Raw genomic sequence first — 16,004 nt, forward strand, 5'->3', positions numbered from 1 at the left:
AGTAATACAGGGTTGTAGCCTGTCCCCGATGTTGTTCAATCTGTATATTGAGCAAGCAGTAAAGGAAACAAAAGAAAAATTCGGAGTAGGTATTAAAATTCATGGAGAAGAAATAAAAACTTTGAGGTTCGCCGATGACATTGTAATTCTGTCAGAGACAGCAAAGGACTTGGAAGAGCAGTTGAATGGAATGGACAGTGTCTTCAAAGGAGGATATAAGATGAACATCAACAAAAGCAAAACAGGGATAATGGAGTGTAGTCTAATTGAGTCGGGTGATGCTGAGGGAGTTGGATTGGGAAATGGGGCACTTAAAGTAGTAAAGGAGTTTTGCTATTTGGGGAGCAAAATAACTGATGATGGTAGAAGTAGAGAGGATATAAAATGTAGGCTGGCAATGGCAAGGAAAGCGTTTCTGAAGAAGAGAAATTTGTTAACATCCAGTATTGATTTAAGTGTCAGGAAGTCATTTCTGAAAGTATTCGTATGGAGTGTAGCCATGTATGGAAGTGAAACATGGACGATAAATAGTTTGGACAAGAAGAGAATAGAAGCTTTCGAAATGTGGTGCTACAGAAGAATATTGAAGATTAGATGGGTAGATCACATAACTAATGAGGAAGTATTGAATAGGATTGGGGAGAAGAGAAGTTTGTGGCACAACTTGACCAGAAGAAGGGATCGGTTGGTAGGACATGTTCTGAGGCATCAAGGGATCACCAATTTAGTATTGGAGGGCAGCGTGGAGGGTAAAAATCGTAGGGGGAGACCAAGAGATGAATACACTAAGCAGATTCAGAAGGATGTAGGTTGCAGTAGGTACTGGGAGATGAAAAAGCTTGCACAGGATAGAGTAGCATGGAGAGCTGCATCAAACCAGTCTCAGGACTGAAGACCACAACAACAACATAGTTCCCTTTACTGACGTCAAACAATAAACTCGTTACTACTGAATTCAGTGAATGCTTCTCACATTGTTCTTCAAGCTTCTTATGTGTTGCTTATCCTTACGCTTAAATTTACGAATCGCAGGAAGCCTTAATCTATTTGGAACGAACATAGGATTTTGTGCATCTTCTGCACACTTTGTGTGAAAGCTACGCTTTGGAATATCACTACCAGTATTCGTCGGGCAAGGTAGGGAGAGAAAGCGCCGTAAATTTTCTAATCACCAGACCACAATAGCCTGTTTTAAATCCCACACCTCTCAGCAGTATCTCACGAAGTGACGTAATGAGACGCTATTGACGGTGTCATTTGCGGACGTGAAGCTTGGCAGCGGCCTTGGTGCTATTCGCTAGGAGTAGGCCTTGTGCCAGCACCGGTTTTCATTTTCTCCGTTCTCTCATCATCACCATCATTGTCATCATACAACACAACGAGCACACACACAATACATATACACTCATAAGTCATAACATTATGACCACTGCCCACCCCGACGTTGGATGCCGCCTGGTGGCGTTGCGGACACGTGACGCGGTAACAAAAGTTTGTAAGCGAAACAGACACGGACGGGGGATCACGTTAGTGTAGATATGGGCAGCAAGTGGGGAAATTCATTGAGATAAGTGACTTTGACAAATAATTATTATGCAGAGCTGTGAACGAGTATCTCGAAAACGGCGAAATTTTTCGAATGATCACGTGCTTTTGTCGTGAGCATCTTCGGAGAGAGGTAGAAGGGTAGTGAAACTACCACTAGGCGCTGAATGGTTGGACGTCCACGACTCTTCACTGAACGTGGGGTTCGGAGGCTTGTCTGCTCCGTAAGGTAGGGTAGCATCTCCGCCGAAAAGGAAAATGCTGGTGCAGGCACAAGTGTTTCGGAGCACATCGTTCGTCTTACGTTGCTGAACATGAGGCTCCACAGCAGATCAACCTTCGTGTTCACGTGTTGACCCATTGACATTGTCAGTCACGACTGCAGTGGGCACCAGACCACCTGGTTCGATCGTTGATCCATGTAAACGTGTCGGCTCTTCGGGTTAATCATTTTTTGCCTACATTAATCGTTGATAATCTCCTCAAAAGTCGTCACTGAGGTGCACGGCGGCTCGAAGCGTGCAGAGCGACACTGACACAGGCTGGTGTGAGCAGTATTATGCTATGGTAATGACAATCTCCTGCGCTTGACCTATGGTACAAGTCGAATCTGCGCTGATAGCTGTGAACCACTTGCATCCCTTCCTGGTTCGAGAAACGACATCGCGGTTATAGGGAGTCCGCAAAAACCAAATGTTGGCCACTGATGCATCGTATACAGGGTGGTCCATTGATCGTGACTTGGCCCAACATCTCTCGAAATAAGCGTCAAACGAAAAGACTACAAATAACGAAGGTTGTCTAGCTTGAAGGGGGAAACCAGATGGCGTTATGGTTGGCCTGCTAGATGGCGCTGTCGTAGGCTAAACGGATATCAACTTCGTTTTTAAAAATAGGAACCCCAATTTTTATTACATTTTCGTGTAGTACGATAAAAAAATTATGTTTTAGTTGGACCACTTTTTTCGCTTTGTGATAGATGGCGCTGTCATAGTCAAAAACATATGGTTCACAATTTTAGACGACCAGTTGGTAACAGGTAGGTTTTTAAAATTAAAATACAGAACGTAGGTATGTTTGAACATTTTATTTCGGTTGTTCCAATGTGATACATGTACCTTTGTGAACTTGTTTCTGAGAGCGCATGCTGTTACAGCGTGATTACCTATAAATACCACATTAATGCAATAAATGCCCAAAATGATTTCCGTCAACCTCAATGCATTTGGAAATACGTGTAACGACATTCCTCTTAACAGCGAGTGGTTTACCTTCCGTAATATCCGCACACGCATTGACAGTGCGCTGACGCATGTTGTCAGGCGTTGTCGGTGGATCACGATAGCAAATATCCTTCAACTTTCCCCACAGAAAGAAATACAGAGACGTGAGATCCGGTGAATGTGTGAGCCATGGTATGGTGCTTCGACGACCAATCCACCTGTCATGAAATATGCTATTCAATACCGCTTCAACCGCACAAGAGCTATGTGCCGGACATCCATCATATTGGCAGTACATCGCCATTCTGTCTTGCAGTGAAACATCTTGTAGTAACATCTGTAGAACATTACGTAGGAAATCAGCATACATTGCACCATTTAGATTGCCATCGATAAAATGGGCGCCAACTATCCTTCCTCCCATAGTGCCGCACCATACATTAATCCGCCAAGGTTGCTGATGTTCCACTTGTCGCAGCCATCGCGGATTTTCCATTGCCCAATAGTGCATATTATGCCGGTTTACGTTACCGCTGTTGGTGAATGACTCTTCGTCGCTAAGTAGAACGCGTGCAAAAAATCTGTCATCGTCCCGTAATTTCTCTTGTCCCCAGTGGCAGAACTGTACATGACGTTCAGAGTAATCGCCATGCAATTCCTGATGCATAGAAATATGGTACGGGTGCAATCGATGTTGATGTAGCATTCTCAACACCAACGTTTTTGAGATTCCCGATTCTCGCGCAGTTTGGCTGCTAGTGATGTGCGGATTAGCCGCGACAGCAGCTAAATCAGCTACTTGGGCATCATCATTTGTTGCAGGTCGTGGTTGACGTTTCACATGTGGCTGAACACTTCTTGTGTCCTTAAATAACGTAACTATCCGGCGAGCAGAGAGCAGTATGTCGTTAGTTGTTGCTTGTCGCGAGTCGGCGTCAGTCGGTAGTAGTAGTCAGTCGGTAGTAGTAGTCAGTCTTCGTTAGTCTTCAGCAATATGCAGTAGTCGACAGTAGTCGGCGCGTGCCTGCGCGTGTCGGCAGTCTGCTCTGGTCGGGACTCTGGAGGATGAGTATTATTGTAGAAGGTAAAGAAGCAGCCTTGCGCATATCTAGTAATGTATATTAACTGTCATCAATTTCTTTTAAAAAATGCCCCAATAATAATTTTCATAATATAAAATATTTTTTTTAAAGAAAAGCTTTCATTTCAATTTAAAGAATATTTCCAATGCATGATCATTCCTTCCAAGAATCAGAAAAAAATATACGCCAGCATTGCACGAAGCTGTGCCAAAATATTTCTACATAAGAGCAGATATATATTCGCAGTTTTTATTGAGGTAAGAATTTTTCCTTTTTTTATTCAGAATACAGGGCCGTGGCGCAGCGCTGCTGTCGTCACAAAATTCACCAGATTACTAAATTTTTTTTATTATTTTTGGGTTTAGGAATTTTTCTATTTTTGAAATTAACATTAAATGAGAAAAGAATTTTTGTGGGTACATTCAATGTGAATGCATTTCAGCATAGAGATCATAAATGGGAGCTAATTTTGTTCAGAGGTTACATTTAAATTAAATATTTTTGTGGGAGGTTACGCTTGGTTCATGTTTCATTGTTAATGGTTTCACATTTAAATATTTTTGTGGGGAGGTTACATTTGGCGACATCCGGCCAGACTAATTTGTCACTCTTGCTTTCACAGATCATCGGCAACTTGCTGCTCTTTGTTGTAATTGTGTTTGTTGCATTTTGCATTGTCCTTGTTTCATTTGTGCTTAATTTTGATTAGTGAAAAACTGTTAACAGTACATCGCGATGTGCAATGAATGAAATAGCCGATTCGAATAATTTGACCGATAGTATTTGGGACACTCAGAGTAATGATGGCAATCCTCCGTTTACAGACAATCAGTGCGTACCGACCACTAGTAATGATTTTGATCCTAATGATGAACAAATAAATTCAATTGTGTCCTCTGTTAATTTAATGACAATTGATGACGCGGGACATTCTGTTACAACGAACGCTGCCCAGTTTAACACACCCGATTTGCAAAATTTGAATTGTGAACAGATAAATTTTTCCAACGAAAATGAACAATATACTCAAAGTACTTCAGATTTATTTGATTCCGATTTAGTGACCAACAGTGCACATCCGATTGGCAAACCTTTTCGAGAATCACAGAATGACCAAATGGTTACACAAAACGTGACAAGGGCAGGTACGCCATCAAATAGCACAGAGAATAGAGCCGATAATTTTGGCTGGGTTCAAGTTATGGCATTATTACGACAAATGAATGAAGAAATAGACAGCAATTCCAAACAGTCGAATGATAAGCAAGACAACAATCACAAACAACTTAGTGAAAATTTCAAACAACTTAATGAAAAATATGACAACCTTAATAAAAAACAAGACAACCTTAATGAAAAACCAGACAACAATTCCAGACAGCTTAGTGAACAGATTACAGCCGTTGCCGCGCAATGTCATGATACTAAAGAATAATTACATGAAGAAATTAAGGCTTGTGCTAGGAAAAGTAGTGAAGAAACTAGATCTGTGGCAGAGGAATTAAATAATAGACATGCAGATACAACTAAGTTACTAAGAGACGAAATTAATGCAGTCGGTAAACAATGCTCTGAAAACACAACACAGTTACGCGAGGAGTTTAAATTAATTTCAGGAGAACTTTCACGCACACTGGATGCAAAAGTAGATGCGAAATTCGACCAACAGAACAGTCAAATTGACGAACGCTTTAATCACCACCTACAAAACAGTGAAACGCGTTACCGTAAATTCCAACAGGAACAAAATAAAGTAAAACTACAAGTTATGGAAACAATTACCGCACAGAGACAAGAAGATAAACGTAAATTGTTTACGAAAGCAAAAACATACGTAGACAACAATATTGCTACAGTATCAGACGAAATTAATACAATTAAACAGCTGAACACTGAATTGCGTGATGAAATTTCCGATCTTAAATCAAAAACAGACACACACACAGTAGACTTTGAGACAGTGACCGACAGACTTGAACAATTAGAACTAATACAGGATTCCGATGCCATCAAAGCAGACGTTAAAAAATTGAATGAAACCACACGTAGAATACAAAAACAAATTAATGCTTGTGACACTAAAAACGATGATCAGGTAAAAATACTGACTGAAAAGTATGATGAATTGGCCAGTCGTATTGACGTTATTGAAGGTAATAATGACAGCAAATCAGACGATACTTCACCGATTTCGTTTAATCAAACACCTGAATTCCAAAATTTACAGCAGACGATCAGTGAGATAGATTCGTCCAATAATATATTACGTAGAAAATTGTCGACTTTATAGCAAGAGGTGACAGAGATAAAAAATATTTCAGTCAATAACACGTCACAGCATACGGCACATTCCGAATATTTGTCACACTCACACAGCCAATATAATGTAGGTAATTTACAGAGAGTACGTGACTTAGATTCCGAACAATCACAGACAAATAGATTCTCATACAATCCTGAACCTGTTCAGACGTACAGAGACGATAACGTTGATTATGAGAAATTTTTATCCGTAAGAAAATCGAAGGTGTTTGAAAACGACAGAGCACAGGTACACGCTTTGAACTGGACACGTCGATTTATTTTTGTACCTTCACCAGATTGGCCTGTAATGCAGAAACTAGAATTGGCATGGATACAGCAACTTGCTTTTGAATTTTCACCGGCATTGCCTGTAACGCATAAGGTAAAGTTTATTTGCAGCGCATAATGACCTCAGGGGATTCATTCCGCTTTAGTGAATATGTGCCGTAGCGTGCACAGGGCCCCGAGCCGTAGTAGTGCTGTTTCATCTTAAGTTTTCTGCACTGCTGCCTTCTCTTCTACTATCCTTTATATCTATCAGAACAGCTCTTCAACTATCGCCCTATCTAGGAGTAAGAATGTGTAAAGAAAACCTGATAAGACAACTTTTACCGAAAGTGACATTTTTTCATTAGACGCTCCAGAAATGACAACCACGAGAACTTTAATACCTGACAAAAATTTAATCATCAGTATGTGTAAAATTTTCAGCAGTCGCAAACATATTTTTGGTAACAATAGAGGTTTTTCACCGCAACAGCAACAAAACCAACCGGTTAGCATACCTAACCAACAATGTAATGTACAAGGTCAACCAAGCTTTAATGTTTCGCCGCCTACACGTATAGCGTCAACTCCAACAAATAGTAACGCACAGCAACAAGGAAATAACTACATACAGAAAACACACAATTTCAATTCCTATCGCAATGCACCATATAGCAATGACCATCATGAGAGACGTAAAAGTAAAGAGCACAATTTTCAGCGTACGTTTAATAACAGTCGGTCGTACCAACAGCAAAGTCATCCGCAACAACATATTATCATGAATGAACCAGACAGTAGATATCATCCGGAACGTAATACGTCAGGAAGAAATAACAGAACAGTACAAATAGTCGAAATGCCACAGCATCCTCCCGAAAATAATAGCACATCAGATAGAATTTGACTAGATACAGTACAGGTTGCATCTTCCAGTAACGCAAGCAATGCTTTTGACACAGAGAATCTTGTTCACGAAAATGTTATTACTTTTGCCGACATCCGAGACACTCTTTTGCAGGAAAGACCAGTTATTCAAAAAACCATTTCACACCCTGTCATCGAAGTAAAAATTGGATCATCGAAATTTTCAGCAGTAATCGATTCTGGATCTCCTATGTCAGTCATAAATGAGGAAAGTTTCAACGAATGTAACAAAGAGAATACTTATCCTACGGTATCATTAGGCAAAACTAAAGCAAAAGGAGCAGTATCTGGTAAAGGAGTAGATGTTAAGTTACAGACACATTTATCATTTTGTATTGCAGGTCATACTTTTCACTCAAATTTTTGGATTGTTCCCTTATTGACAACAGACGTTATTTTAGGTACGAATTTTCTGGCACAACACGACACAATTATTGACTTTCAGAATTCCTATTTAATGTTAAAGGATGAAAATGTGCAACTGGCTTTAGAATTTCAGCACTCTTTATCTGCTGAAGAACAAACAATTAATCGAACAGAGGTCATTTTCGCATTACGTAACATAGACTGTCATTCCACATTGTTCCCAGATACGCACGTACACAACTATAATACTCCAGACGAAGCCGACTATGACGTTATACAGATGATTTCTGATAAAGTTAAACAGAGCAGTGCAAATACAGACGACGAACGCACGCAACTATGCAAAATTCTTTTACAGCAAACTCCAGTTTTTGACAATGTTCCTGGTACTATGTCCGGTTTTATGTATGAATTTCAAGTTAAACAGCACGACACATTTAAAGTGATACATTATCCCATTCTGTATATTCACAGAGAACAAGATAAGAAAGAGTTGCAAGCTATGCTTGAGCAAGGAATTATTGAACCGGCAGTTAGTCCGTATATAAACCCGCTCCATATTGTTAAGAAAAAGGATGGTTCACTTCGCCTTCTACTTGATTCGCGTCACATCAATGATATTATTATTAATGAAACAGATCGCCCACAGACACTAGAAGAACTTCTACAGAAATTTCATGGTACTGCTATTTATTCCACATTAGATTTGAAATCGGGATTTTGGCAAATTCAACTCCATCCGGACTGCAGAAAGTACACGGCTTTTCTCTGTTTTGGTGACTGTTATCAATTTTGAAAATTACCGTTTGGTTGAACTATTTCTTCAGCAGCATTTATTCGCGGTTTGAATACAATACTTCCGACAGAACTTAAAGACAGAATCACAACGTATGTAGACGACATTCTTATTGCAGAAGCTAACTGGTCTGAACACAATCTGATTCTTGAACAACTGTTACGAACTTTTCGTGCAAAAGGACTCACAGTTAATCTCAGTAAATCGCACTTTGGCAAAGCTTCTATAAAATTTCTTGGACATGTAATTTCAGCAGAGGGAAAAACTTCAAGCTTTACGTGACATTACTGTTCCTATGACGAAGAAACAACTACGCAGTTTTTTGGGCTTAATTAACTTTTATCGTAAATTTATTCATTACTCTGCTTTAGACACCCCTAGATTATGTCAACTGACAAGTAAAAACACTATTTGGTCCTGGGATAAGCAAGCACATTCTGAATTTGTGAACCTGAAAGAATCTTTGTTGAATGCAACACTTTTATCGCACCCAGATCTTACTAGAAATTTTTCCATTGCCACCGACAGTTCTAACACCGCTTTAGGCGTACACATTTTTCAGGAAATTGAAGAACATGGTTCTACAGTAATTAAAAGCATAGCCTTTGCGAGTCGCATTCTGTCACCTGCTGAACGCAATTATTCTGTTACAGAACTTGAAACATTATGTGTTGTATGGGCATTTATGAGATTTTGGCATTTTCTTTATGGAAGACATTCGACCGTTTACACAGATCATAGAGCTATCTAGTTTTTACTTTCAGCAAAATTTACACACGACAGATTAAGTAGATGGAAACTTTATTTACAGGAATTTAATTTTACAATTGTTCACATTCTCGGTACACAAAATATTGTAGCAGACGCACTATCCCGTTCTCTCAGCAACAATCAGCAAGACATCGCAACCAACTTCTGCAAAGCAAATTTCAGCGTCATGTACATTCAACAAGTTGCATTTGAAAATTTCATTTCGTCGTCATTACCAGACATAGCAGAAGAGCAGAGTAAAGACAACATATGGAAAGAAATTAAACAGCTTTGGCAAGATAGGAATAATGTTACCATTAGAAACCACTACACTGTACGCAATGACATTCTGTTTCGCCGCTCTCACCCTGACAGCAACAGTTGGTTATTATGCATCCCTGACGAACTGGTTAACAAATTAATCTGGTATACTCATTTAAGTTACGCACATTACGGAGCCACAAAATGTTTTCTTATACTGAGACAGAACTGTTATTTTGCCAACATGGAGAAACGTATTCAACGAATTTTAGCGTCATGTAAAATCTGCCAGAAAGCTAAGTCAGATACGACTTCACATATTGCTCCGTTACATCCCACTGTACCTGTTAAATTGAGACACATGGCCGCTGTAGACATTTTTGGTCCGATTCCCAAAACTAACAGAGGTTTTTGCTACATCTTTGTCGCTGTTGAACTCACTTCAAAATTTGATACCTTCACTCCGTTGCGCAAAGCTACTGCTAAAACTGTTTCGAAAGCATTTGTAAAACATTTTCTATTTCATGTAGGGCATGTATTGAAAGTAGTTTCCGACAATGGACCACAGTTTCGATCTGCCATATGGACACGTATGTTACGAGCTAGAAACATTTCTCCGATCTATATATCCAGGTACCATGCTTCTTCGAAGCCTTGTAACGATTAATGAAAGAAATTGGTCAACTGTGCAGAATATACTGCCATAAAAACATATAATTTGGACACAGACATACTCTCATTCCAGGATGTAATTAATTCCATACAAAATGAATCTACTATGCTATCTCCGTCTGTTATACTGAAAAATGTTGAACCACCTAACAAAATTAAGGAATTAGTAACCTTTCCCACATCTCGTCGACTACGACACCATGAAATAATTGACATTGCGCCGAACAACATCAAACGTGCCGCAGAGCGCCGGAGAAGACAGCAAAAACAGGTTTGTATACGCCGTGACTTTCACATTGGACAGAAGATATTAGTACGTACACACTATTTATCCAACAGAGGAAAGAGTAGATGCAGTAAATTTGAGCTTCTATACGCAGGTCCATATCGAATTCGCAGCATTCCTCACCCCAATGTAGTACACGTCGAAACTTTGAGAACCAGAAAACCAAAGGGAATCACCACGTCTCCAACGCCAAACCTTTTAATGAATGAACATATTTTATGATTTATCACACTGTAATGCCATTTGCAGATTTTTTTATGACCACTTACGCGATTATATTCACATGAACACTTATCGATGATTATCGTATTTTTTCTTGGCAAGTGCCCGGCAAGGTAAGGTTAGCAGGTCGCTCTTCTTGTCGTTACACATCAGACCGTGCACATTTTTCCAGGTGAACTTACACATTTTATGACCACTTATGCAATTATATTTATGTGATTACTTACTGATGGATGATTGTTTTCCTGTTTTGTTTGTATGCACTATGAATTATTTAAGATATAACAAACACCAGTTGACTTTGACATTTTTCCTTATGATATCTCAACATCGTGACTAATTTACTTTTTTTTTGCTGCTACATTGTGATGCTCTGTGTACATTTTTGCATCTGAACACTGTCTATGTTTTGGACATATTACGTTTTCTGTCATGCTATGCTGTATGCTCAATTATATCACTAGAAACCAGCTTTTATTTAATGGGTATATGATTTAAATGCAAGACATTAATCATTGTTTATCACTTTCAGAAAGAAATAACGTGTAAAAGAAATAAATTAAACAGAAATGGGAATTTCACCTTCGCAATGAACGAAAGAAGATACAATACGTCGTCAAGAAGAGTAAAAGGATCAGAATTAACAAGCATTAACAAGAATATACTATACACATCGTATGATAGCAGTCTTAACTAATTTTTTCTTTCAGAATACGGGGTGATTGATGCAGGCTGTCAGACAGAACTACACATCTTAGTTTTAGTGATGAAATATGCTAGAAATAAGGAATAGTTGTATAATGAATAATGAAGTGACTTTTTTGGAGATGATAATGAATGGTGATGAATAATGATGAAGAATATAGTGATATGGATAATGAAGTTTTTCTTTACAGGTGATGATAATAATGGAATTATGATGATATGGAAAATGAAGTTTTTCTTTGCAGGTGATGATAGTAATGATAATGAAGTTTTTCTTTGCAGTTGAAAATAATGATGAAGTTTATATATTTACTGTTAGTTATGAAATGCTATGTAGTTATTTAAGTATTTGTTGCAGTTCGTTTTGACAGTATGTCTTATGTCGCATGGTATGATGACTGAAGGTTTTGGAAAGGACAGTTAGAGAACATATATATATTTAATACACATTTCAGTACCTGTTAATTCGAAGTTCACTACTTTTCAGCATAATATGCGTTTCCTCTTTCAGCTTAATAATCCATTTTGTATTTTTTTCCAGGAGAAGCTATACATGAAATTAATGTGCTATATGCAGTTGGTCACTAAACCTGTTCTAGTACTTGCATTTTTTTTCTTACCCATTTGTGTGTGTGTCATTCATGAATGTGATCACATATACTGCCTTTGTTTCATAACCTTGCTACAGCTGACTCATGACGAATGACGTTACACATCTTCATTTGCAGCAATAACTCAAAAGCAAATATTGCTATGCCCCAGTAATTAATTATCGATCCCAACACAATGCATTGCTAGCACAAAAAAAAAGTATTACCAGTCCCAAATAATGCTACCAGTTTAAGAGAATTCTGAGTAATACTGAATAATGTTTTCTAGTCACAAACCTTGAATAATAGTTACAGTATGTTACATTTTCACTATGTCCTATGTCACTTGAATGATGAGTTCTGCATAATGTTTTCTAACCACAGACCTTGAGTAATAGTTACAGTGTGTTACATGTTAAATATGTCTTATGTCACATGAATGATGAGTTCTGAGTAATACTGAATGATGGCTTATGCATTAATGCTATTCCAATAATTAACTCATGTTTTGAATGATGACTTCTGAATAATACTGAATAATGTTTTGTAAAACTATATGAATACTTTGTAACTGGCCAATGAGTGCCAATGTTCTCTGTAAACAGATAATTTATGAACATTATTCTGTAATACTTCATACATGGTACAGAAATGTTTAGTAACTGGCCAATGAGTGCCAATAATTATTTTTAAATGTTAGATGTCACTTGAAGGATGAAAAATGTTTTGTAATAATTAATACTTGCTGACCAACGAATGCCATGTTTCTTATACTTTAAATTTATATTATGTCACTTTCATGCTATACATATGAATTAGCTCCTGTTTTGAGTGATGACTTCTGATGATTTGTATCTGGCCAATGGGTGCCAATGTTCTCTGTAAACAGATAACTTGTGAACATTATTCCGTAATACTTCATACATGGTACAGAGATGTTCAGTAACTGGGCGATGAGTGCCTCGAATTACTTAAAAATCAGTTAATCGACTAGTGTAATTATCAATGATGACTGGCATAAGATTTAAAGTCCTTCACCTTCTGACCTAATTACCAGAAATTACTGCAAGATCCGTTTGTCGTGTCTATCCTCATACTCACGGAGCACTATATTTGGTTTTTGCACTAATTCTACGTTGGTGTACCTTACAAGAACGTCGTGTTGACACGACATGCTGTCCACCACCTTGAGCGATGGAGATATTATTATGGTCCCACTGTTTGGTGTACCTAATGTACTACCAAAATGATAACATGGAATATTACTACGACATTTCAGTGTCTTGGCTACACTGATTAATACTTCAAGGAAAATAACTTCAGATTGCCTCACTTGGTGTTGTGCTTCTGTAGAAAGATATGTACTTTCAGTGCAGCTGCGTGCAACCTAATGTGCTACAACCATGACGCAATCCTTCCCATTCCTTTCCTAGTTCTTGTAAAATGATAAAGACATATACAGTGCGTGTGCACTTCATTTCATTTGTTGACAAGATCAGTTGTCCTAAAAATGCTAAAGACTTTTAGAGTGCGTGTGCACTTTATTTAACTGCATGATATATTATGTAAAAATGCTAAAGACTTCTACAGTGCGTGTGCACTTTATTTCACTCCTTATATGTTGTGTAAAAATGCTTAAGACTTCTACAGTCGTGTGCACTTTATTTCACTCCGTGATATGTTATGTAAAAATGCTAAAGACTTCTACAGTGCGTGTGCACTTTATTTCACTCCATGATATGTTATGTAAAAATGCTAAAGACTTCTACAATGCGTGTGCACTTTATTTCACTCCGTGATATGTTATGTAAAAATGATAAAGACTTCTACAGTGCGTGTGCACTTTATTTCAATCCATGATATGTTATGTAAATATGCTAAAGACTTTTACAGTCCGTATGCACTTTATTTCACTCCTTGATATATTTATTTGTTGTAAAAATGTTTAAGACTTCTACAGTGCGTGTGCACTTTATGCCATTTGTTAATATGATTTGTACTCATTGCTTATACATTTTGTGATTCCCTGATATGTTCTGTACTGCAGTGCGTGTGCACTTTTGCCATTTGTTAATATGTTTTGTACTCATTGTGTACACATTTTGTCTTTGCTAGATATGTTCTGTACTCAGTGCATGTGCACTATATTTTATTTCATGTTCTGCATATATATATATATATATATATATATATATATATATATATATATATATATATATATATTCTGTGATTGTAAACTTAGTTAATTAGGAAAAATTTGTTGCTCATGGCAAGTCCAATTGACTCACCATCGCTGGCAAATTTTTGCCCCCCCAGTGGAGGGTTATGTAAAACGTATGTGTTGCCGGCGATGGGCGAGGCATGGCAGAATCTCTGACCAGAGAGCAGTATGTCGTTAGTTGTTGCTTGTCGCGAGTCTGCGCTAGTCTGCGTTGTCTTCAGTAGTGGTCAGTCGGCATTAGTCTTCAGTCCGTGCTAGTCGGCGGTCGGCGCGTGCCTGCGCGTGTCGGCAGCCTGCTCTGGTCGGGACTCTGCAGGATGAGTATTGTTGTAGAAGGTAAAGAAGCAGCCTTGCGTATATCTAATAATATATGTTAATTGTCATTTAATTTGTTCCAGCCGGCCGAAGTGGCCGTGCGGTTAAAGGCGCTGCAGTCTGGAACCGCAAGACCGCGACGGTCGCAGGTTCGAATCCTGCCTCGGGCATGGATGTTTGTGATGTCCTTAGGTTAATTAGGTTTAACTAGTTCTAAGTTCTAGGGGACTAATGACCTCAGCAGTTGAGTCCCATAGTGCTCAGAGCCATTTGAATTTGTTCCAAAAAAATTCCCCAATAATAATTTTTATAATATAAAGTAATTTTTTTTAAGAAAAGCATTCATTTCAATTTAAAGAAAATTTCCAATGTATGATCATTCCTTCCAAGAATAAAAAAAAAAGATATATACGCCAGCATTGCACGAAGCTGTGCCAAAAAAATTTCTACATAAGAGCAAATATATTCGCAGTTTTTATTGAGGTAAGAATTTTTCCTTTTTTTAATTCAGAATACAGGGCCGAGGCGCAGCGCTGCTGTCGTCATAAAATTTACCAGGTTACTGAATTTTTTTATTATTTTCGGGTTTAGGAATTGAATTTCGTGGTTACATTAAATGTGAAAGCATTTCAGCATAGAGATCATAAATGGGAGCCAATTTTGTTCAGAGATTACATTAAAATTAATTTTGTTCAGAGGTTACAATATTTAAAATTTATTTAATTATTATTTTTGTGCGGAGGTTACGCTTGGTTTTTGGTTTCTCTTATAAAATATTTTCTTGTGGGGAGTTTACACTTGGCTCATGGTTCATTTTCATTTTTTGTGGGGAGTTTACAATCTGATTGGGCCCTTCAAGCTATACGAGTTTCGTTCTTTGTAGTTTTTTCGTTTGACGCCTATTTCGTAAGATATTTGGCCCGGTTACTATCAGTGGACCACCCTTTATACGGATGGTATTAATCCCGTCTGCATCAGCTAAGACCTGAAGATGGTGCACTAAAGCAACGCAGCTAGTAGTCATACAATAAGTAACACCATAAGGGCGGCTGTAGGTGTTTCCTTTCCTTGTACTTCATACTTGATGTCTTCCTCGATGGCGATGTCATCTTTCAGGCGAATAATTTTCCGTGTATCGGAGTCAGAACCGTGCTACAGGGGTTTGGCGAGCATTATGGTGAAAACGCATTGATGTGTAGGCAGCCAAGTACGTCTGATATAAATCCCATGCAATCCATCTGGGTCGTTATCGGGCACTATTACAACGTACGGAAATCAGCGTTCCGTTATTTACGCGAATTACGTGACCTATGCGTAGGCATCTAATGCCACATACGACAAACTGTCAGATCGTTGATACGCAGAATCAGTGATATATCTCGTTCCAAAGACAGAGAAACAAGGTATTAAGCGGGTGGTCATAATGTTTTCGCTCATCAGTGTATGTAGTTTACAAATATTGTAATGGACCC

Source organism: Schistocerca serialis, chromosome 2 (genome assembly GCF_023864345.2).
Source record: "Schistocerca serialis cubense isolate TAMUIC-IGC-003099 chromosome 2, iqSchSeri2.2, whole genome shotgun sequence".
Classification (NCBI taxonomy): Eukaryota; Metazoa; Arthropoda; class Insecta; order Orthoptera; family Acrididae; genus Schistocerca; species Schistocerca serialis.